A 22,918-nucleotide genomic window follows, 5' to 3' on the forward strand; every position below is an offset into this window, starting at 1 on the left:
GCAAACGCGCAGGAATTTTTATCAGTGGGGCTCTCCACATGAATTGAACAAGATTGCTCTAGTGTAAACACTTTCCCAATTTTTAATCTTTCTGAACATCTGTTGTCTTCGTCTGAGGTTTCACTACTGTCTAAGGGACTTAGTTTTGTGCCCACAGAGTAATCTTGTTTGTTCGACACCCAGTTGGAATTATTAAAAATCTTTAGGAAATTGCGTATCAAGGCATTTTTTGGGGGGAAGGATAATAACATGGCTGAGACTTTCTCTGGTTTGAGGCCTCCCTCTACTTTTAATCCCCTTACTGACCAGGTTCCTATTGAACTGTTGGCCTTTGAATCAATGGTCCTGAATGATGTGTCTGCTTTAAATAAAAACTTTGAATATATTCCATATAACATCTCTTTAGCAGAACAACAGGCACTTACTAAACTGAAACTCAATCATGATGTCATAATTAAGCCGGCCGACAAGGGCGGGGGGATAGTGGTGCAGTCCAAAACTGATTACAAGACTGAAATTAAACGCCAACTTACCAACCTCAATCACTATCTCTGTTTGAGAACCAGTCTCTTGGTCGATATTCAAGGCATGAATCCTACAGTGACTACATCAGCTTAAAATGACAGTTTCCTTACTCAGAAAGAATTTACCTTTCTGAATGCCAAATCACCATGAACTCCTGTATTATATACACTTCCTAAAGTGCATAAGAGTGCCCTTCTTCCTCCAGGCCGACCCATTGTCTCCGGATGTGGGTCGGTCCTGGATCCATTATGCAAATACATCGATATATTCATCAGGGATTTTGCATGTGCCACTCGGAGCTACGTGCGCGACATGGTGACATTATTTCCCAAGTTGAGGTCATGGAATTTTGCCTCCAGACTGAGTTGTTGGTGTGTATGGACCTTGAGTCCCTATACACATACATTCCTCAGTTGGAGGGGATTGAAGTGATCCGCAAGGTTTTGTACACGCGGGACGCCCCAATGCCAGTACCAACTGACTTTATTATTGACCTTTTGACTATTTCTTTGACACATTTTTTGGGGGAGTTTGACGGACAATTTTATTTACAGATTAAGGGAACTTCTATGGGGCCTTCTTATGCCCCCAATTTTGCTATTTTGTTTGTGGACGATTTTGAACAACGTTTTATTTTTGACTGTAATACCAATCCTTTCTTTGATAGCGTTTTCCATTGTCGACGCTATATTGATGACGTTTTTTTCATTTGGACTGGAACTAAGGTTTCATTAGACAAGTTTATGATTTGGTTAAATTTTTGTTCCAGTGACCTTAATTTCACGTCCAATTCGAGTAATTGCCAGGTTGACTTTTTGGACCTCACCATTTTTCCTCACGAAGGGAAGCTTTCCACGAAATTGTTCACTAAGCCTATGGCCCGTAATACTCTTTGAGAGAATACAAATAATCACCCACGAGGTCTGCTGGACGGGCTTCCCTTCAGACAATTTTTTCGGATTCGAACAAATTGTTATTTTAAAGACGACTACTTTCGTGAGGCTGAGATCCTTTCAACGAAACTGCTACAACGTGGTTATCCACGTAAACTTGTAAAGCGCTCAATGAAATGAGCCTGGTACAATCACCGTGACATCTTGTTGACCCCTAAGATCAGGAAACCAATGACTCGCATCCCATGAGTTACCGTTGTTTTCTTTCAAGCGTGGCAAAAATGTCCGTGACCATTTGGTCCGAGCGGTCTTGCCCCGTGTTGAGAGTCCAACTTTATCATCTATGTGGGGCCTTAACAAAATTATAGGACGCTACAAATGTGGCGGCTGTCTCATGTGTGTGTCCAGCTTGAACACAAAACAGTTTGTGCATGGCAATATCAAACATGATCTGTGCAGCCTTTCCAATTGCAATACGGCCAATGTCGTATACGCAATTTGGTATCCGTGCGACCTGATTTATATCGGTCAAACGTCACAAAAGATTAAAACACGACTGAGACAACATAAAAGCCGAATACGTTGCCTCACTGAAAATGCCCCCCTAGTGGCCCATTATCAACAGTTTAATCATGCCCCCGGGATATGCGCTGGCAGGTTATTGAGGGGATTAATACTACTGAACGAGGGGGGAGCATCTCCAATATCTTGAATAGAACTGAGTGTCATTGGATGCTCCGGTGTAACAGCATCAATCAGGGCCTCAACTCTATGGAGGAGTGTCATTCGATTGGGACACGTTGAGCTCTAAATCTGATAAATGTGCTGAGAATCCTGTATTCTGCATTAATTCTCCGATATTGGATAAAGTGTACCGTGTGTAGAATCACCGTGTAGAATGTATCCGCTATGTACCATCTGGCTGTATGCATTCTGTATTAATTTTTAGTTATTGGATAACATGCATTATGTCTAGATATATTTTGAAGACTGAATTTGCTATGTATCAATTGGCTGTATGCTAAATGGTTGATGTGCCTGCTCAATACGACATTTATGACATGCATATTCACATGCCTATGATGTAACTTCTACAGTTGTTATGTGCACATTTGACCTAATGGATGTACCTTCTGGCTATTGTAACTAGACTTGTTTGAAGGAAAACAATTTTTTGCACTGGACCATATGTGTCTTGTACATATTTTTTGATCCAGATTAATAAAAACAATTTTTTCCTCTTCCCCCTTTTTTAAATCACTTTTTTAATCATTAAAAAATCCTTTAATTATTATATTTTTAGTCACTACTAGCAGCCCGTCCCGACATTGTCCGGGTATGAATTGCTGCCAGCCAGTAGTATATTGTTTTGTAGGATTTCGTTTTGATAGCATTTCTTATCTGTGACAGGCCTGTGAAACGCTCCGATTCACAGTGCACTGCTGATGCACTTAGGAGTGCGCGTTTAGTAGTGTGCGAACTCGAGTCTCCCTACTTTATTTTTCCTTGCAATATTACATAGCGCGAACTCGACAACATGGCACGAGCACAATTTACATTACAGAAGAACACATTCATTTGTGGTAGGCACGAGGAGACAAAGCAATTTGCCTGGAATCACAGGATGTTGAGCTGATGCCGAGATTCGAACGTAGCTCCCCAGCTCTAAAGTTCGCAATTCTAGAACTTGTGGTGGGAGGTGTGTCTAAAAGTGTATGTCGGTGCTGGCAATCAATGAGAGAGACCTGTGCATTTTCAAATCGGTGGTGAAAAAGTGTGAGTAAGTTGCTGGAGATGTGTGCCGCCGGGCCACCAATGTACTTACCGGGGGAGGGTAAACACCCATTATTCCGCAACTTTCTTTCCGCATACCATCACTCCGCATACTTTCATTACGAAAGTACCATGACTCCGCAATGCCATTATAACGCATGGCATTACATTTTATGTGCTTTTACCACGCATACATGAATGGTAAAAGCATGTTTGGGGTACTGAGGTATATGTTTTGGGGTGTTTGGGTATTTTAAGGGTTCAGATATAGTTTTGGGTTATGGGGTACAGGGGAAGTTTTAGGGTTTAAGGATAGGTATGGGTTTTGGGGTACAGGGGTATTTTAGGGTTCAGGGGTAGGTTTGGGTATTGGGGTACAGGGTTATTTTTATGGTTCAGGGCTAGGTTTGGGTTTTAGAGAACAGGGGTATTTTTAGGGTTCAGGGGTAGGTTTGGGTTTTGGGGTACAGGGGTATTTTAAGGGTTCAGGGCTAGGTTTGGGTTTTGGGGTACAGGGGTATTTTAAGGTTTAGGGGTAGGTTTGGGTTTTGGGGTACAAGGGTTTTTTAGGGTTCAGGGCAAGGTTTGGGCTTTGGTGTACAGGGGTATTTTAAGGGTTCAGGGGTAGTTTGGGGGTTTTTGGGTATTTTAAGGGTTCAGGGGTAGTTTGGGGGTTTGGGGCACAGGGGTATTTTTAGGGTTCAGGGGTAGGTTTGGGTTTTGAGGTACAGGGGTATTTATAGGGTTCAGGGGTAGGTTTGGGTTTTGGGGAAAAGGGGTATTTTAAGGGTTCAGGGCTAGGTTTGGGTTTTGGGGTACAGGGGTATTTTTAGGGTTCAGGGCTAGGTTTGGGTTTTGGGGTACAGGGGTTTTTAGGGTTCAGGGCAAGGTTTGGGTTTTGGGGTATAGGGGTATTTTTAGGGTTCAGGGGTAGGTTTGGGTTTTGAGGTACAGGGGTATTTATAGGGTTCAGGGCTAGGTTTGGGTTTTGGGGTACAGGGGTATTTTTAGGGTTTAGGGATAGGTTTGGGTTTTAAGGTACGGGGGTATTTTAGGGTTCAGGGGTAGGCTTGGGTTTTGGGGTACAGGGGTATTTTTAGGGTTCAGGGCTAGGTTTGGGGTTTGGGGTACTGGGGTATTTTTAGGGTTTATGGGGTTGGTTTGGGTTTTGAGGTACAGGGGTATTTATAGGGTTCAGGGCTAGGTTTGGGTTTTGGGGTACAGGGTATATTTATAGGGTTAAGATGGGCTAGTGTTTAAGGGTGTTGGGGTATTTTAAGGAGTAAGGGTGGGTTATGATTATGGGGTGCAAGGGTATTTAAAGGGAGCAGGGTGGACACCCGGAGCTGGAATGTAGAGAACCTGGGAAGAAAAAACTATGACATATTGGGCACAACGCTCGCTTTTTTTTTTCGTAATCCCGCGCCCGCACACACCCACATCACACGCACACAGCACACAATATGAGACATGGCATGAAGGACGGAACGTACTGCACGCCCCCCAGCGTTTGTCACGCCCCCAGCACAAGCCCACAGCACAACGCAGACACGCCCACAAGGGACTACTATGCTGGCACGGTTCTTTTACCTTTTAAATGTATATGGTGGGCGTCTGCATAGCCTATGTACTTCTGCTGCAACTGCCCTTTCCAACGCTGTATTGGGTGTTGTGATTGGTGCTGTGGTTCCTGAGAGTACCCGCCTCACAGGTTTGGTTAGTGGCTAGCCTGATCCAATATGTACGCCATATGTACATGATTGGCGTGGCTGTTCTCTATTTTTAAATGCCATACGCACATCTGAAGTTCAGTGCCTCGATCGGAACACCTCGGGAGTGACTGAACTTCAAATTCTAACTTCTGTGAGTGGCTTTCGAAGTATGCATTTTTTCCAGCACGCAGTCTTCTTAATGGTTGACGCTAGTTCTTAATGTTTAGCATTGTTTGTAGTTTTTTGCCTTACCAGCTAAAGACTATGTGCTACTCACCCCCTTTTGTACCGCTTTTGGCCGCCATAAGTTTGGCAGGGTATGCTCAGACGTGAGTCCCTTGCTCACTTTGCCACTGGATTCAAGCAAGCCGGGCTGAAGACGGCTGGAATGCCAGAAACCGGTCCTCGGAAGCTTGCTTCCGGTCCAGGGAAGACATGGCTTGGCAGTTCGGGCTGGACTGTTCCCATGAGGCACAGGGTCAGACTGATTTGCATATAGCCCTGTCTGAACTGGGGTGGCAGAGTGGGCTAAAGAACGGTAAAGGATTAAACCCCGATCTTTTGACTGGGTGTGAGTGTTTGATTGATTCAGATGCTCCGTCCATCACCACCCCCTTTTATACCGCTTTTGGCCGCCATAAGTGTGGCAGGGTATGCTTAGACGTGAGTCCCTTGCTCTCTTTGCCTCTGGATTCAAGCAAGCCGGGCTGAAGACTGCTGGAATGCCAGAAACCGGTCCTCTGAAGCTTGTTTCCGGTCCAGGGAAGACATGGCTTGGCAGTTCCGGCTGGACTGTTCCCATGAGGCACAGGGTCAGACTGAATTGCATATAGCCATGTCTGAACTGGGGTGGCAGAGTGGGCTAAAGAACGGTGATGGATTAAACCCAGATCTTTTGACTGGGTGTGAGTGTTTGATTGATTTAGATGCTCCGTCCATCACCACCCCCTTTTGTACCGCTTTTGGCCGCCATAAGTGTGGCAGGGTATGCTCAGACGTGAGTCCCTTGCTCTCTTTGCCACTGGATTCAAGCAAGCCGGGCTGAAGACGGCTGGAATGCCAGAAACCGGTCCTCGGAAGCTTGTTTCTGGTCCAGGGAAGACATGGCTTGGCAGTTCGGGCTGGACTGTTCCCATGAGGCACAGGGTCAGACTGATTTGCATATAGCCATGTCTGAACTGGGGTGGCAGAGTGGGCTAAAGAACGGTGATGGATTAAACCCAGATCTTTTGACTGGGTGTGAGTGTTTGATTGATTTAGATGCTCCGTCCATCACCACCCCCTTTTGTACCGCTTTTGGCCGCCATAAGTGTGGCAGGGTATGTTCAGACGTGAGTCCCTTGCTCTCTTTGCCACTGGATTCAAGCAAGCCGGGCTGAAGACGGCTGGAATTCCAGAAACCGGTCCTCGGAAGCTTGTTTCTGGTCCAGGGAAGACATGGCTTGGCAGTTCGGGCTGGACTGTTCCCATGAGGCACAGGGTCAGACTGATTTGCATATAGCCATGTCTGAACTGGGGTGGCAGAGTGGGCTAAAGAACGGTGATGGATTAAACCCAGATCTTTTGACTGGGTGTGAGTGTTTGATTGATTTAGATGCTCCGTCCATCACCACCCCCTTTTGTACCGCTTTTGGCCGCCATAAGTGTGGCAGGGTATGTTCAGACGTGAGTCCCTTGCTCACTTTGCCAATGGATTCAAGCAAGCCGGGCTGAAGACGGCTGGAATGCCAGAAACCGGTACTGGGAAGCTTGTTTCCGGTCCAGGGAAGACATGGCTTGGTAGTTCGGGCTGGACTGTTCCCATGAGGCACAGGGTCAGACTGATTTGCATATAGCCATGTCTGAACTGGGGTGGCAGAGTGGGCTAAAGAACGGTGATTGATTAAACCCAGATCTTTTGACTGGGTGTGAGTGTTTGATTGATTCAGATGCTCCGTCCATCACCACCCCCTTTTGTACCGCTTTTGGCCGCCATAAGTGTGGCAGGGTATGCTTAGACGTGAGTCCCTTGCTCTCTTTGCCTCTGGATTTAAGCAAGCCGGGCTGAAGACTGCTGGAATGCCAGAAACCGGTCCTCTGAAGCTTGTTTCCGGTCCAGGGAAGACATGGCTTGGCAGTTCGGGCTGGACTGTTCCCATGAGGCACAGGGTCAGACTGATTTGCATATAGCCATGTCTGAACTGGGGTGGCAGAGTGGGCTAAAGAACGGTGATGCATTAAAACCAGATCTTTAGACTGGGTGTGAGTGTTTGATTGATTCAGATGCTCCGTCCATCACCACCCCCTTTTGTACCGCTTTTGGCCGCCGTAAGTGTGGCAGGGTATGCTCAGACATGAGTCCCTTGCTCTCTTTGCCACTGGATTCAAGCAAGCCGGGCTGAAGACGTCTGGAATGCCAGAAACCGGTCCTCGGAAGCTTGTTTCCGGTCCAGGGAAGACATGGCTTAGCAGTTCAGGCTGGACTGTTCCCATGAGGCACAGGGTCAAATAGATTTGCATATAGCCATGTCTGAACTGGGGTGGCAGAGTGGGCTAAAGATTGGTGATGGATTAAACCCATATCTTTTGACTGGGTGTGTGTGTTTGATTGATTCAAATGCTCCGTCCATCACCACCCCCTTTTGTACCGCTTTTGGCCGCCATAAGTGTGGCAGGGTATGCTCAGACGTGAGTCCCTTGCTCTCTTTGCCATTGGATTCAAGCAAGCCGGGCTGAAGATGGCTGGAATGCCAGAAAACGGTCCTCGGAAGCTTGTTTCCGGTCCAGGGAAGACATGGCTTGGCAGTTCGGGCTGGACTTTTCCCATGAGGCTCAGGGTCAGACTGATTTTCATATAGCCATGTCTGAACTGGGGTGGCAAAGTGGGCTAAAGAACGGTGATGGATTAAACCCAGATCTTTTGACTGAGTGTGAGTGTTTGATTGATTCAGATGCTCTGTCCATCACCACCCCCTTTTGTACCGCTTTTGACCGCCATAAGTGTGGCAGGGTATGCTCAGACGTGAGTCCCTTGCTCTCTTTGCCACTGGATTCAAGCAAGCTGGGCTGAAGACGGCTGGAATGCCAGAAACCAGTCCTCGAAAGCTTGTTTCCGGTCCAGGGAAGACATGGCTTGGCAGTTCGGGCTGGTCTGTCCCATGAGGCACAGGGTCAGACTGATTTGCATATAGCCATGTCTGAACTTGGGTGGCAGAGTGGGCTAAAGAACAGTGATGGATTAAACCCAGATCTTTTGACTGGGTGTGAGTGTTTGATTGATTCAGATGCTCCGTCCATCACCACCCCCTTTTGTACCAGTTAAAGATTATGGGCTAGGATTTTTTGCCACTCATAGTTATCGAGGCTGAAAACATGCTAATATCGATTTTTGATATATCTGTGTCTCACGTAGCTATTAATTGAGCCGATGGTTGAACGTTGCAATTTTTGAACTGTTTCATGTTGAGGCAATTGGGGTATTAGCATAGCCAGTTTACTTTTCTCCTCGTTTTTACAGCCGATTTACTGGGCATATCTGTGGGCGTAATTATACGCCACCCACTCAATCTGCAATTCCTGGAGATATTCGAGGGGATAACTGAGACGCCTCAAACTGATACAGTGGATTGCAGCTGGCATTGACCATTTCGAGTAAGTCTATGGCAACAATACTTTCCATTTGTTGACTTTTTGGTGCCATTTCATTGGGTGTTCATGACTGAGGACACATTCGTTTTCTATTTTTCAGAGCTTGAATTTTCGCCAAATTGCCACTTCATTCATGATTGGCTTTTTAGATTAAGGTGATTTTGATTTTTTCTTGTGGGTGATGGAATCACAATCGCTGTAGTGTGAGTTCCCCTTGTCTTTTTTCTCTTGATTTCTCACTTGGTGGTGTTTTCTCCCCAGTCTTTTCCTTTGAAGAAGCCTACCCTTTACATGTACTTGAAGTCATTTTAATATTTTCATTATACAGCAATTGAACGCTCAGGTAATCTTTTTTCCTGATGATGACCGCACAGTAACCTAGCGGTTGAAACGCTGTTGATGCCTTTTGTGGCCCCCATTGTGAAGGACACATCACTTTGATTTTGCTGTTCTTTTTTAGTATATAATGTATGTTTGGCAGCCACTTGTTTGGCCTGTGAATTGTTTTGTTTTGTTTTTGCCAACGTTTTCCTTGAGCGTTATCGTTCCATTGTGGAATTTTTTAAAGAAATGATATGTTTAATAAATTATAACTGTTTTTTGAAATTTGTTCTTGTGTATGTATAGGCTTCTTTTCTTATCTCTTTTGCCTTCTACGTGTGTAGTTTATTTTGACGTCTCCACCTGAACCTTTTATTAGGTGTCATAATCGATTGTCCCTGGTTCAGGGTTGTTGGACAGCCCCTGTAGTCTGTCAATGCGTAAAAAAAAAGTGACGCTTCGGCATCATGGACCTCTTGTAAATAAGCCCCTAAGTTTAGCAATGCAGAGCCTTCCAAAGCCGTCTCAGGGAGGTGTGGTGGGCTATAAATTCAGAACTTAGTAATGCATGAAATAGCATTCAGCAAACCATTTTCCATTCAGTACTTTACTTTAAAATTAAAATTACATCATTAAATACAACAAAATTATGTACAAAATTACAAATATATTCAAGATGGCAGATGAAATTACCAATTGGAAACCATCCTAAAAGGGCGTTGCAACATCAATTATCCGAAAGAAAGATCACAGAGGGGATCTAACCCTTTAAATTTAGACTTATTTTTCGTTTAAATCTGTTTATTGCCTTTTCTTCTTTTATGGTTACAGTTGCAAAAAAAGATTTCCTGGAACACAGTTTACAATGATGACGTCAGTTAACAATTTCATGTTATTACCTTGCAATAGCAATAGCAACGTGATACATTACATTGTTGGCAATATTTAATGGAAGCTGAAAGGACATTACCACTCCGAATTCCTGTGATGTTAATGGAAGGCATTCTGACAGGAGACGTATAAGCGAATCATAGGAAGTGGTACTGCAACCAGCTGCTCCTCACATCAAATGAGCATTTACTGTTCACAATAAGCAATAAAAAACAAGGACAGAAATAAACAGCTGAGGATCTCAATCAAACAACAATGAGAACTTGAGTGGAGAAAGAACCTTAGTAGTAACTGTCATGTCAGCCCTGACCCCTCCTATCCTCCCCACCAAGGAACCCAGCCTCTGTGTAGTTGCTAAGAGAATTACCTTTGTCTGTCCCCAGTTATGTCATCATCTGGCACGGGGTGCCTGTCGTCCATGTTGAGCCCACCAAAGGAAGCGACAACAGGGAGCAGCGACTTATGCATTGCCTCCCGATTCGTCTTTGCAAGGTAATTGGGCTTCCAGCAATGGGGAAGTACCTGATATATCCGAGTGGAGGTCAGCCATGACAGCATCCCAGCTACCGGCCAATGGATATTTACGGAGCCCCATGGCGTCTTCTCTATGTAGTGCAACGCTCCCTGCTTGGGCGCATCTGACCACATCAAGGCTGCGAGGTGTGGAGGGTCAGGTGGCTTCCATCAACATGTGATCAGCCACCAGGCTATGATTAGTCCCCAATGTGCTTTTTACTTCACCTGTAAAGGCCGAGTACACACACCATCCATGTATAAGAGAGAGCTCTCTCAGTACAATGCAGCAAATGGTCTCGGACCCCATGCCAATGGTGCTGTGAAGGCGGGTAAGCCCAGAACATATGTATGATATCTGCATTCACCAGCTCACAATGGGGACATGAGGCATCTGTACAGTGAAAGTATCTATTGATGTTGGCCTGAGAAAAGTAGGCCCTGTGTACGATGTATAGCTGAATCAAGTATAAGCAGGCATTGAGACATATGCGAGTACGACACTCCAGTATAGTGGACCACTTCCTATCCATACAGGGACGAGAAAGGTCAGCCTCCCATCGTGCACGCAGGGTTGCAAGTGGTGGAGCCGTATGGGAGCACAGAAAGGTGAAATGGCAGCACATTAAGTGCCTGTCTTGGCCCATGACATGCAGGTACTGTAAATTTAAATGCAAAAGGTGGCTCACGGGTCATGCCTCCCATTTCCACCCCAATGGCCCATTAGTGGCGTGTGGAGAAGGAATTGACCAGGAGGGAGACCGTCCTCCTCCACCAGGATAGAAGCTTGCCGTCTCTGTAGAGATCTCCCATCATCTGGACCTCAACTCTGATGCAGTGTTGCAGCTTTGGTAGTGCGGTGTGCCCAAGAATGTCAAGGCTTATGCGTATGGCTTTATCTGCTGCGTAAGGTAGAGACTTTGTCGTAGGCAGGGATGTGCCACCAACAGAAGCGCCAGATTGGGTGATAGCAGCCAAGTACAGGGGTGGAATAGTTGGGAAATACACGTCCCGGCTGGCAGCAGCATGGCAGTCTCCCCTATTTGTAAAGCAGCACGCCATATCAACATCCATTAAAGTTGGGATGCTAAACAATATTGCTCAAAGTTAGGGACCGTCAAACCCCCAAAGGCTGTAGGTTGAGAAAGTTTATAGAGTGCTATGCGGCATCTGGAAGTGTTCCACACAAAGGTTCTGATCTCTCTCTCAAACAAGCGTAAAAACGAGGTGGATATCTACGAGGTCAAGTTGACAAAATAGTACAGGATTCAGGAGTGTGGGGCCATCTTGAGCAGAGCTGCTCTACCTGCGACGGGTAGAGGTAAAGTCCTCTAGAATGACATCTGAGTCCTTAGTGCAGTGAAAGGGCACATCAGGTTAACATTGAGGAGATGGGCAGACGGTGGTCAGTGTTCGGGCCAAGGAAAGATGCAGCAAGTGGAAAATTACAGGATTTAGCCCAGATAACTTTTAGGACTAAAAGTGTAGCGAATTGTTGAAGAGTACAGGCAATCCCATCAGGGATAGAAGAAATGTCCCTGAAATAGATGAGAATATCATCCACATCGAGTGTATGCCATTACCAAGGGGTATACCCCACTCCACTCCCTGCATGTGCAGGTGAGCTGCCAGAGGCTCCACCCCTAGGGCCAAAAGCAGTCGGGAGTATGGGAAGCCCTGGCGCGTGCTCCTGCTCATGAGGATTGAGTCGAAAATGAAGAAGCCAGTTTTCACCAGGGTCAATGGTAAGGTATACAGTAAGCAGATGAATTTCAGAAACCTGTCTCTGAAAACATATAGAGGCAGCACCACAAATAGAAAGGGCCACTCCTCTCCTGGCCAAGGACCAGACAGCTGTATGGGGTATGTTCCATAATACAGAAGATCCGTTGTAAGTTGAGCAAAGTTGTATGGGCCGGAACAAACCCATTTTGGTCTGGTTGAACCAGCTTCAGAATTAATGGAGCCAGCCGATCCGCTAGAATTTTTGCCAGTGCACCCACTTGCCAGGCCCTAACCTTCCCTTTTCTTACATGTCAGTCGCCCCTAAGGTAGGCCCACGGTATTCCATTTTTGTCCACCCTAAGCGTGGAAGGGTATTCTCAGATGTGAGACCCTTGCTCATTGCACCATCAGGATTCAAGCAAACCGGGCCGAAGACGGCTGTAATGCCAGAAACCGGTCCCCGGGAGCTTGTTTCCTTCCCAGTGTAAGAATTGGCTTTTGTAGTTTGGTTTGTCCTGTTCCCATCATGCACTGGGACAGGAACAGGCTAATTTGCATACAGCCAGGTTCTGAAACTGGGATGGTGCAGTGAGCTAAAAAACGGTGTTGGATCTAGCCCTGATCTTTTGACTGGGTGAGAGCTTTCTGCTTAATTCAGAGACTCTGTCCCTCACCACCCCTTTTTGTAAATATTTTTGTCCACCCTAAGCGTGGAAGGGTATTCTCAGATGTGAGACCCTTGCTCATTGCACCATCAGGATTCAAGCAAACCGGGCCGAAGACGGCTGTAATGCCAGAAACCGGTCCCCGGGAGCTTGTTTCCTTCCCAGTGTAAGAATTGGCTTTTGTAGTTTGGTTTGTCCTGTTCCCATCATGCACTGGGACAGGAACAGGCTAATTTGCATACAGCCAGGTTCTGAAACTGGGATGGTGCAGTGAGCTAAAAAACGGTGTTGGATCTAGCCCTGATCTTTTGACTGGGTGAGAGCTTTCTGCTTAATTCAGAGACTCTGTCCCTCACCACCCCTTTTTGTAAATATTTTTGTCCACCCTAAGCGTGGAAGGGTATTCTCAGATGTGAGACCCTTGCTCATTGCACCATCAGGATTCAAGCAAACCGGGCCGAAGACGGCTGTAATGCCAGAAACCGGTCCCCGGGAGCTTGTTTCCTTCCCAGTGTAAGAATTGGCTTTTGTAGTTTGGTTTGTCCTGTTCCCATCATGCACTGGGACAGGAACAGGCTAATTTGCATACAGCCAGGTTCTGAAACTGGGATGGTGCAGTGAGCTAAAAAACGGTGTTGGATCTAGCCCTGATCTTTTGACTGGGTGAGAGCTTTCTGCTTAATTCAGAGACTCTGTCCCTCACCACCCCTTTTTGTAAATATTTTTGTCCACCCTAAGCGTGGAAGGGTATTCTCAGATGTGAGACCCTTGCTCATTGCACCATCAGGATTCAAGCAAACCGGGCCGAAGACGGCTGTAATGCCAGAAACCGGTCCCCGGGAGCTTGTTTCCTTCCCAGTGTAAGAATTGGCTTTTGTAGTTTGGTTTGTCCTGTTCCCATCATGCACTGGGACAGGAACAGGCTAATTTGCATACAGCCAGGTTCTGAAACTGGGATGGTGCAGTGAGCTAAAAAACGGTGTTGGATCTAGCCCTGATCTTTTGACTGGGTGAGAGCTTTCTGCTTAATTCAGAGACTCTGTCCCTCACCACCCCTTTTTGTAAATATTTTTGTCCACCCTAAGCGTGGAAGGGTATTCTCAGATGTGAGACCCTTGCTCATTGCACCATCAGGATTCAAGCAAACCGGGCCGAAGACGGCTGTAATGCCAGAAACCGGTCCCCGGGAGCTTGTTTCCTTCCCAGTGTAAGAATTGGCTTTTGTAGTTTGGTTTGTCCTGTTCCCATCATGCACTGGGACAGGAACAGGCTAATTTGCATACAGCCAGGTTCTGAAACTGGGATGGTGCAGTGAGCTAAAAAATGGTGTTGGATCTAGCCCTGATCTTTTGACTGGGTGAGAGCTTTCTGCTTAATTCAGAGACTCTGTCCCTCACCACCCCTTTTTGTAAATATTTTTGTCCACCCTAAGCGTGGAAGGGTATTCTCAGATGTGAGACCCTTGCTCATTGCACCATCAGGATTCAAGCAAACCGGGCCGAAGACGGCTGTAATGCCAGAAACCGGTCCCCGGGAGCTTGTTTCCTTCCCAGTGTAAGAATTGGCTTTTGTAGTTTGGTTTGTCCTGTTCCCATCATGCACTGGGACAGGAACAGGCTAATTTGCATACAGCCAGGTTCTGAAACTGGGATGGTGCAGTGAGCTAAAAAACGGTGTTGGATCTAGCCCTGATCTTTTGACTGGGTGAGAGCTTTCTGCTTAATTCAGAGACTCTGTCCCTCACCACCCCTTTTTGTAAATATTTTTGTCCACCCTAAGCGTGGAAGGGTATTCTCAGATGTGAGACCCTTGCTCATTGCACCATCAGGATTCAAGCAAACCGGGCCGAAGACGGCTGTAATGCCAGAAACCGGTCCCCGGGAGCTTGTTTCCTTCCCAGTGTAAGAATTGGCTTTTGTAGTTTGGTTTGTCCTGTTCCCATCATGCACTGGGACAGGAACAGGCTAATTTGCATACAGCCAGGTTCCGAAACTGGGATGGTGCAGTGAGCTAAAAAACGGTGTTGGATCTAGCCCTGATCTTTTGACTGGGTGAGAGCTTTCTGCTTAATTCAGAGACTCTGTCCCTCACCACCCCTTTTTGTAAATATTTTTGTCCACCCTAAGCGTGGAAGGGTATTCTCAGATGTGAGACCCTTGCTCATTGCACCATCAGGATTCAAGCAAACCGGGCCGAAGACGGCTGTAATGCCAGAAACCGGTCCCCGGGAGCTTGTTTCCTTCCCAGTGTAAGAATTGGCTTTTGTAGTTTGGTTTGTCCTGTTCCCATCATGCACTGGGACAGGAACAGGCTAATTTGCATACAGCCAGGTTCTGAAACTGGGATGGTGCAGTGAGCTAAAAAACGGTGTTGGATCTAGCCCTGATCTTTTGACTGGGTGAGAGCTTTCTGCTTAATTCAGAGACTCTGTCCCTCACCACCCCTTTTTGTAAATATTTTTGTCCACCCTAAGCGTGGAAGGGTATTCTCAGATGTGAGACCCTTGCTCATTGCACCATCAGGATTCAAGCAAACCGGGCCGAAGACGGCTGTAATGCCAGAAACCGGTCCCCGGGAGCTTGTTTCCTTCCCAGTGTAAGAATTGGCTTTTGTAGTTTGGTTTGTCCTGTTCCCATCATGCACTGGGACAAGAACAGGCTAATTTGCATACAGCCAGGTTCTGAAACTGGGATGGTGCAGTGAGCTAAAAAACGGTGTTGGATCTAGCCCTGATCTTTTGACTGGGTGAGAGCTTTCTGCTTAATTCAGAGACTCTGTCCCTCACCACCCCTTTTTGTAAATATTTTTGTCCACCCTAAGCGTGGAAGGGTATTCTCAGATGTGAGACCCTTGCTCATTGCACCATCAGGATTCAAGCAAACCGGGCCGAAGACGGCTGTAATGCCAGAAACCGGTCCCCGGGAGCTTGTTTCCTTCCCAGTGTAAGAATTGGCTTTTGTAGTTTGGTTTGTCCTGTTCCCATCATGCACTGGGACAGGAACAGGCTAATTTGCATACAGCCAGGTTCTGAAACTGGGATGGTGCAGTGAGCTAAAAAACGGTGTTGGATCTAGCCCTGATCTTTTGACTGGGTGAGAGCTTTCTGCTTAATTCAGAGACTCTGTCCCTCACCACCCCTTTTTGTAAATATTTTTGTCCACCCTAAGCGTGGAAGGGTATTCTCAGATGTGAGACCCTTGCTCATTGCACCATCAGGATTCAAGCAAACCGGGCCGAAGACGGCTGTAATGCCAGAAACCGGTCCCCGGGAGCTTGTTTCCTTCCCAGTGTAAGAATTGGCTTTTGTAGTTTGGTTTGTCCTGTTCCCATCATGCACTGGGACAGGAACAGGCTAATTTGCATACAGCCAGGTTCTGAAACTGGGATGGTGCAGTGAGCTAAAAAACGGTGTTGGATCTAGCCCTGATCTTTTGACTGGGTGAGAGCTTTCTGCTTAATTCAGAGACTCTGTCCCTCACCACCCCTTTTTGTAAATATTTTTGTCCACCCTAAGCGTGGAAGGGTATTCTCAGATGTGAGACCCTTGCTCATTGCACCATCAGGATTCAAGCAAACCGGGCCGAAGACGGCTGTAATGCCAGAAACCGGTCCCCGGGAGCTTGTTTCCTTCCCAGTGTAAGAATTGGCTTTTGTAGTTTGGTTTGTCCTGTTCCCATCATGCACTGGGACAGGAACAGGCTAATTTGCATACAGCCAGGTTCTGAAACTGGGATGGTGCAGTGAGCTAAAAAACGGTGTTGGATCTAGCCCTGATCTTTTGACTGGGTGAGAGCTTTCTGCTTAATTCAGAGACTCTGTCCCTCACCACCCCTTTTTGTAAATATTTTTGTCCACCCTAAGCGTGGAAGGGTATTCTCAGATGTGAGACCCTTGCTCATTGCACCATCAGGATTCAAGCAAACCGGGCCGAAGACGGCTGTAATGCCAGAAACCGGTCCCCGGGAGCTTGTTTCCTTCCCAGTGTAAGAATTGGCTTTTGTAGTTTGGTTTGTCCTGTTCCCATCATGCACTGGGACAGGAACAGGCTAATTTGCATACAGCCAGGTTCTGAAACTGGGATGGTGCAGTGAGCTAAAAAACGGTGTTGGATCTAGCCCTGATCTTTTGACTGGGTGAGAGCTTTCTGCTTAATTCAGAGACTCTGTCCCTCACCACCCCTTTTTGTAAATATTTTTGTCCACCCTAAGCGTGGAAGGGTATTCTCAGATGTGAGACCCTTGCTCATTGCACCATCAGGATTCAAGCAAACCGGGCCGAAGACGGCTGTAATGCCAGAAACCGGTCCCCGGGAGCTTGTTTCCTTCCCAGTGTAAGAATTGGCTTTTGTAGTTTGGTTTGTCCTGTTCCCATCATGCACTGGGACAGGAACAGGCTAATTTGCATACAGCCAGGTTCTGAAACTGGGATGGTGCAGTGAGCTAAAAAACGGTGTTGGATCTAGCCCTGATCTTTTGACTGGGTGAGAGCTTTCTGCTTAATTCAGAGACTCTGTCCCTCACCACCCCTTTTTGTAAATATTTTTGTCCACCCTAAGCGTGGAAGGGTATTCTCAGATGTGAGACCCTTGCTCATTGCACCATCAGGATTCAAGCAAACCGGGCCGAAGACGGCTGTAATGCCAGAAACCGGTCCCCGGGAGCTTGTTTCCTTCCCAGTGTAAGAATTGGCTTTTGTAGTTTGGTTTGTCCTGTTCCCATCATGCACTGGGACAGGAACAGGCTAATTTGCATACAGCCAGGTTCTGAAACTGGGATGGTGCAGTGAGCTAAAAAACGGTGTTGGATCTAGCCCTGATCTTTTGACTGGGTGAGAGCTTTCTGCTTAATTCAGAGACTCTGTCCCTCACCACCCCTTTTTGTAAATATTTTTGTCCACCCTAAGCGTGGAAGGGTATTCTCAGATGTGAGACCCTTGCTCATTGCACCATCAGGATTCAAGCAAACCGGGCCGAAGACGGCTGTAATGCCAGAAACCGGTCCCCGGGAGCTTGTTTCCTTCCCAGTGTAAGAATTGGCTTTTGTAGTTTGGTTTGTCCTGTTCCCATCATGCACTGGGACAGGAACAGGCTAATTTGCATACAGCCAGGTTCTGAAACTGGGATGGTGCAGTGAGCTAAAAAACGGTGTTGGATCTAGCCCTGATCTTTTGACTGGGTGAGAGCTTTCTGCTTAATTCAGAGACTCTGTCCCTCACCACCCCTTTTTGTAAATATTTTTGTCCACCCTAAGCGTGGAAGGGTATTCTCAGATGTGAGACCCTTGCTCATTGCACCATCAGGATTCAAGCAAACCGGGCCGAAGACGGCTGTAATGCCAGAAACCGGTCCCCGGGAGCTTGTTTCCTTCCCAGTGTAAGAATTGGCTTTTGTAGTTTGGTTTGTCCTGTTCCCATCATGCACTGGGACAGGAACAGGCTAATTTGCATACAGCCAGGTTCTGAAACTGGGATGGTGCAGTGAGCTAAAAAACGGTGTTGGATCTAGCCCTGATCTTTTGACTGGGTGAGAGCTTTCTGCTTAATTCAGAGACTCTGTCCCTCACCACCCCTTTTTGTAAATATTTTTGTCCACCCTAAGCGTGGAAGGGTATTCTCAGATGTGAGACCCTTGCTCATTGCACCATCAGGATTCAAGCAAACCGGGCCGAAGACGGCTGTACTGCCAGAAACCGGACCCCGGGAGCTTGTTTCCTTCCCAGTGTAAGAATTGGCTTTTGTAGTTTGGTTTGTCCTGTTCCCATCATGCACTGGGACAGGAACAGGCTAATTTGCATACAGCCAGGTTCTGAAACTGGGATGGTGCAGTGAGCTAAAAAACGGTGTTGGATCTAGCCCTGATCTTTTGACTGGGTGAGAGCTTTCTGCTTAATTCAGAGACTCTGTCCCTCACCACCCCTTTTTGTAAATATTTTTGTCCACCCTAAGCGTGGAAGGGTATTCTCAGATGTGAGACCCTTGCTCATTGCACCATCAGGATTCAAGCAAACCGGGCCGAAGACGGCTGTAATGCCAGAAACCGGTCCCCGGGAGCTTGTTTCCTTCCCAGTGTAAGAATTGGCTTTTGTAGTTTGGTTTGTCCTGTTCCCATCATGCACTGGGACAGGAACAGGCTAATTTGCATACAGCCAGGTTCTGAAACTGGGATGGTGCAGTGAGCTAAAAAACGGTGTTGGATCTAGCCCTGATCTTTTGACTGGGTGAGAGCTTTCTGCTTAATTCAGAGACTCTGTCCCTCACCACCCCTTTTTGTAAATATTTTTGTCCACCCTAAGCGTGGAAGGGTATTCTCAGATGTGAGACCCTTGCTCATTGCACCATCAGGATTCAAGCAAACCGGGCCGAAGACGGCTGTAATGCCAGAAACCGGTCCCCGGGAGCTTGTTTCCTTCCCAGTGTAAGAATTGGCTTTTGTAGTTTGGTTTGTCCTGTTCCCATCATGCACTGGGACAGGAACAGGCTAATTTGCATACAGCCAGGTTCTGAAACTGGGATGGTGCAGTGAGCTAAAAAACGGTGTTGGATCTAGCCCTGATCTTTTGACTGGGTGAGAGCTTTCTGCTTAATTCAGAGACTCTGTCCCTCACCACCCCTTTTTGTAAATATTTTTGTCCACCCTAAGCGTGGAAGGGTATTCTCAGATGTGAGACCCTTGCTCATTGCACCATCAGGATTCAAGCAAACCGGGCCGAAGACGGCTGTAATGCCAGAAACCGGTCCCCGGGAGCTTGTTTCCTTCCCAGTGTAAGAATTGGCTTTTGTAGTTTGGTTTGTCCTGTTCCCATCATGCACTGGGACAGGAACAGGCTAATTTGCATACAGCCAGGTTCTGAAACTGGGATGGTGCAGTGAGCTAAAAAACGGTGTTGGATCTAGCCCTGATCTTTTGACTGGGTGAGAGCTTTCTGCTTAATTCAGAGACTCTGTCCCTCACCACCCCTTTTTGTAAATATTTTTGTCCACCCTAAGCGTGGAAGGGTATTCTCAGATGTGAGACCCTTGCTCATTGCACCATCAGGATTCAAGCAAACCGGGCCGAAGACGGCTGTAATGCCAGAAACCGGTCCCCGGGAGCTTGTTTCCTTCCCAGTGTAAGAATTGGCTTTTGTAGTTTGGTTTGTCCTGTTCCCATCATGCACTGGGACAGGAACAGGCTAATTTGCATACAGCCAGGTTCTGAAACTGGGATGGTGCAGTGAGCTAAAAAACGGTGTTGGATCTAGCCCTGATCTTTTGACTGGGTGAGAGCTTTCTGCTTAATTCAGAGACTCTGTCCCTCACCACCCCTTTTTGTAAATATTTTTGTCCACCCTAAGCGTGGAAGGGTATTCTCAGATGTGAGACCCTTGCTCATTGCACCATCAGGATTCAAGCAAACCGGGCCGAAGACGGCTGTAATGCCAGAAACCGGTCCCCGGGAGCTTGTTTCCTTCCCAGTGTAAGAATTGGCTTTTGTAGTTTGGTTTGTCCTGTTCCCATCATGCACTGGGACAGGAACAGGCTAATTTGCATACAGCCAGGTTCTGAAACTGGGATGGTGCAGTGAGCTAAAAAACGGTGTTGGATCTAGCCCTGATCTTTTGACTGGGTGAGAGCTTTCTGCTTAATTCAGAGACTCTGTCCCTCACCACCCCTTTTTGTAAATACACGGTATTCCTGTGGGCAGGGTGCATTGTATGCGAAAGGTAGGACATGCTCTGATGTGTGTAGCATGTCCTGATATTGAATTACTGCCAACTTCGTTTTTCACTATTGCAAGGCTACTGTTTCCCATAGGACAGAATTAGTTTGTTTATAACATTTTATAAACATAACTAACCCTGGGAACTAGGTAGGAAAACCAAGTCTAATATGCCTGAAATCAGAATCTAAGGATGGATCTTTTAGTGAAGGTGATTTTTAAATTCTGTGTTTGAAAATACCACTTTTAGAAAGTAGGTATTTTCTAGTCTAACCATCCAGTGTGCCTCTGCTGGGGTTGTGGATTGACTCTCTGGGTTTTGGATGCCAGGAGCTGGGAAGCAGGAGTGGCTATGGATAGTCTAGGTGGGTCAGGAAAGGGCTGAATAGAACTGGGATGCATTTAGAGTAGGGGAGGAGATATCCTTGCACCTGAATAGACCAGGTCTGTATTTAGAGTGGTGAGAGGAGATTTCCATTGCACCTGAATAGGCCTTGTCTACCTTTGACAATGCCGTCTCCACCTCCTGCCAGGAAGCCACACCAGAGAGGGCAGAACTGGTTCTGGCTGGGCACAGACACTGCCTGCTTGAGAGAACAAAGGATTTTGGGCTATAAAAAGTGAAGCCAAACCCCTGAGCTTCAGAACTCTTTTGGGCCAAGAAGACTGCCAACAGGAAGAGCTGGAGAAGCTGTGTGGAGGAACTACCACTTTGCTGTATGCTTTGCTGTATTGGCCTGCAGTGCCTGCTTCTGTCTTGGGCAGTGAAAGGACTAGACTGAACTTTCTGTAATCTACTTTTGTAAGTTTTTCCAAGGGCTTGAGGTAGATTTTGCCCCCTGTTCAAGAAGTCTCAGGAACAGCAAAGACTTCAAGTTATTCTGCCCTCAGCACTGGGGACTGTGTGTTTTGTGCTGCAACAGAAGAGAAAGAAACCCGACGCCGTCTACGATGCCGCTGTTGACTCCGCGTCCTGAAGGCAAAGCAGAGAGCACTACCACAATGGCGCACCACAACCCTGGTTTCACGGATAACGCCTGCTGACACCGCCACCGAGCCGCTGCTCGCACTGCACTCCGCACCACCTTGCTTCACGACGACGCCTTGGTTTCCCCAGCGATGCTGCTCCATGCCAAAATCTACGCCGCAACTTGCTCCGTGGTTTGAGGGCAACGCTCGTAAAGTTACACCACGCATCGCCGTCATCCTGCACCACAGCCTTGGCCTACCGGTGATATCGACTCCAGTTCGTCAGCCGATGACATCGCTTCAGCAACAACGTGCCCGCTGCTTGCACCACGACCTGCCAGCACAGTGGGCCTCGCACCTGGTCTCACTGATGACGCCATGTGACGCCTCCACCGAGCCGCTGCTCTCACCGCGACCTGAGGGTACCGCACGCCGCACAGCTGCAAAACACACTTCAGCATCCAACGCCTGCCGACACCAGCGCTCCTGACTTCAACAGAGAGGAGTTTGATCTGCAACGCATGTGACTTGGAGGGCCTGACGACTCCTGAACAGACCTCCTGAACCGAAGCCTGCGGAAGTTGTGCATTTGGAAGCTCAACAAGATGTCACCAATGCCCTGCATTGCTAAAGGTACTGTTTGCAGGTTTTCCCGACAACGTAACTGACCCGTGTTGACGCAGTCAGTCAGAACTGTTTTGATTTATTTGTTCACAATGCTGTAATAGCCCCGTTCGTGGCCGTTTGGGGACGAGCGGGGCAGGCAGAGAAGGAAAAGGACTCTGTATTTTTCTTCTTGCTCAGAGAAGCTAAGGGCAGTGTCCACTTCTCTGCCTGCTTGCCTGCCTGCCTGCCTGTCTTCTTCCCTCCCTCCCTCCCTCCCTCCTACTGACTTGCTGGAAACCTTCCTTAATTCGTTCCCCAGTGAAATGGATCCAAAAACCAATGAATCTGTGATACTATTAATGTCCTGGGAAACCTATTTATAACACATAGCAGGGGTCCCCCTCTAAGGGAGCGCCAGAGCCCCAAGGGCAATCCGAGATGGTATTCCAAGAAATATCGGCAGATGAAAACTGCACTTTTGAAAGCAGTCAAACTCAAGGGCCCTGAGCTGATTCGGGCTGCTAGGAAGGAATATAAGCTCTCCATTAGTGAAGCAAGAAAAGATTGGGAGGACCAGTCCTGGCGCGACCTAAAGGAAGTCAGTGCGGGGAGGGATTGTAGGGGTTTCTGGGATTTAGTAAGGGCTAGGAACAGGCCTGACAGTACCCTCATAATGTGTAACATTACTGGGCAAACATGGCTTGATCACTTTTCTCTTCTTTATATTACCCACCCGGATGACAGGCAGGGGCCGATTAATTCACCACCAATGGGCCCCACCGGGGTGAGCGAGGCTCTTTCCTTTACAGTTAAAGAAGTGGAAAATGTGATAAAATCCTTAGTTCCAAATAAAGCAGCAGGTCCAGATGGGTTACAGGGGGATTTGCTCCGCCTCAATTATAAAGAATTGGGGAGGCTTATTTCATCTTTACTTAACGCTACTTACTACAGTGCGGCAATCTCAGACTCGCGGAAGGGGGCTGAGGTCGTCCCGATCTTCAA

This window comes from Lissotriton vulgaris, chromosome 8 (assembly GCF_964263255.1).
Source record: "Lissotriton vulgaris chromosome 8, aLisVul1.2, whole genome shotgun sequence".
Taxonomy (NCBI): domain Eukaryota; kingdom Metazoa; phylum Chordata; class Amphibia; order Caudata; family Salamandridae; genus Lissotriton; species Lissotriton vulgaris.